The sequence below is a fragment of the Ambystoma mexicanum genome, chromosome 9 (assembly GCF_040938575.1).
Source record: "Ambystoma mexicanum isolate Mex_15411 chromosome 9, UKY_AmexF1_1, whole genome shotgun sequence".
Taxonomy (NCBI): domain Eukaryota; kingdom Metazoa; phylum Chordata; class Amphibia; order Caudata; family Ambystomatidae; genus Ambystoma; species Ambystoma mexicanum.
The window spans coordinates 1345822648-1345825150 of NC_090931.1; the positions used below are offsets into that span (position 1 = coordinate 1345822648).

Sequence of the window (2503 nt, forward strand, 5' to 3'; positions counted from 1 at the left end):
TATTGGAGAGCAAGCGCCCTGTTGGAGTCACGGTCCAACACAACCATTGGGATGAAAGTTCAGAGTCAGATTCTGGATCCCTCAACAGAATCAATTTAAGAGTCAGTCTTGAAAGAGTGTTTTATGGGTATGGTTATCCCTCCATGGCTATGACCTTCATTAATGTCACAGGCCTACGTCCGGCAGGCATCCTGGAGTGTTCTGATTCATGAATGTTGGCAGACTTCCATCAATTCCCAGTCCATCACTTGGTATTCCTCTGCCATAAGGAACTCCGTCGATCTCTGTGTGCCTTAATGCTGAGATATTGATGCCTTGCAGATCACCAATTAGACTGGGTGGTTGCGCGTGTCTTGCAAGCGATTTATGATGCCCATCTGTGTCTACTTTCTCTCTCAACTCAACCTTGTCCAACTTCCTAACAAGGTTTTGTTGATCCAGGAAATACCTCATCTGGTATTGGTTGCTTTCGATTCACCATTTCCCTTGGCGCATCTACCTACCAGACCATGGTCAGCATAGGTGGAGATGTTATATCCTTTTAGCCTATCCCCAAACAGACACCTCCTATCAGACTCGCCCAGCAGGGACAGTTACCAGTGGGACCATGCAGAGGTAAGGGTCACTATGACTTGAGAGAGTCATAGTTATTCCCACCATTACCTGCGTTTCATTGAATTTCTTCACTTCGAAATTCAGAGCACTGGGCAGACATCACATTGCACCAACACACATTGCGGGTCACCGTGATGCTTGGTTTTAATTAAACAGGATTCCGCTGGTCTGCTTCTAGGTGTTAACTGAGGCAGAAGCCGACCATGAACCCTGGCAGGGGAACAGAGAGAGGCGACCACGCAGCTGGCGCAATCCACAGAAAGGTTCTGGCTCATGTCCAGAGTCTGTGCAGCCCCCAAGGGGGAGACGCCTCATCCAGCAGTGGTGCACACCTAGCCCCGCTTTACACCCCAGCCTGATCAACCCAGCCCTTAGAGGCAATCCTTATACCGAAGGTATGGATCTGACTTGCTGACTTACTTTATCTATGTTGTTCGAACATGCCTGGGGCTATTCACCTTGGAGACCTGCCGCAGATATGGGGCCTGTGTTTGACCTCATGGTCACAGGTTCGAATCCCAACAGGTCCACTCAGCCCTTCATCCTTCTGAGGTCGATAAAAGTACTACCATTAAGGTGGGTAATGATAAACATCTGTTGTCTGTCAATAGTTCCAAAATGCTCTTCTCTGGGTGAACGTGCACTCTTCAAATACACCTGTTATGTTATGTCATATGGGTACGGCCATGTGCAAGGTGTACACCATCTTCCCTGGATTTTTAAGGACCAGCGAGTGCTCACTGGATGCCACCAGAACTGCAACCCAGGAGGATTTGCGGTGCAACTGCCGTTCAAGTGACCTTCAGACAGGCATAGCCCTGGGAGAAACCTGGGTCCACAAGGTGCATTCGAAGTGTCGATGATCAATGCATCCTGCAATTCACACTAATTCTCACAGATGTCTGCTTTCTTCATCGATGCATGTGCTGAGTGATCCACCGGCAAGAGTCACAGGCTACTTTTTTCCAGATGTCGGCCTGAGGAGAAGCTGGGTGCAGGCAGCGCCGTCCGGCCCACCTGGCTGATACCTCATTCTCTGACTGTGACCTCCCTCTCCCCTTTCGGGCTGAGATCCGGGTACGTGGACATGAGGGATGGTCACCCACTGTGCCGGCAAGCCCGATCATCTATCACCTATGGCAGTGGACAACTGGAACCTCGCTGCCCGCCTGTCGAGTAAGCCAGACTGCGCCATGGTTCAGAGCTCACCCAGCATGCTGGGCCCCGTCCGCCTGCTAAGGCGTCCTTCGAGAACTGCCAGGCTTCCCTTGGGTCCTGGCTGCCCTCACTTGAGACTTCCCTTCTGAACGGGGGTCCCCACCTACACCCGCCCACTGGCAGATCAGAGACAGGAGCACCTGGCCAGCATGGCGACTCAGGGGCCGGCTCTGAGAAGAGGGGAGCTGCTCGGGGCTCCCTCTCCAGTGCGTGATTGGGGATGTCCCGGCAGGTTAACCCAACTCTGTTGGATGTCACCATCCATCTTCTGGGTCACATACCACTCAAGTGGAATGGATCCTGCTCCACGGTGCCTAGTCCCCCGGGTGCCCCATCGGCAGACCACTCAACAGGCCAGATCGTAGTTTGAGGGGTGCTCTGTGCTGTGGGTGTGCGTGTCTGGAAAGCAACTGAGGTCGGGCCCGTGGCTCTCTTTCCGGCTGCTAACCTTGTTACGACTCTTATTTCCTCTAGATAGTCAACTCTTATCGTCTTCTCGGTGCTCGGCCAGGGCTGTTGCCGATTCAAGGACCTCACTAAACCATCCAATCAGTATTAGCGAGGGGCAGTGTGTACAAAGGGCTTCTGACCCGCACTTACTGGTAATTCCTCATTCATGGGAAATATTTGCAATCCCCAAACCCTATCATGAAGGGGTTCAGCGCGTTAC

At 52.3% G+C, this 2503-nt stretch overlaps 1 pseudogene; it reads right to left on the reverse strand.

Annotated features, from left to right (window-relative positions):
* Positions 1-1411: 1411 nt before the first annotated feature.
* On the reverse strand, positions 1412-1565 carry LOC138489986 (5.8S ribosomal RNA; annotated as a pseudogene).
* Positions 1566-2503: the final 938 nt, after the last annotated feature.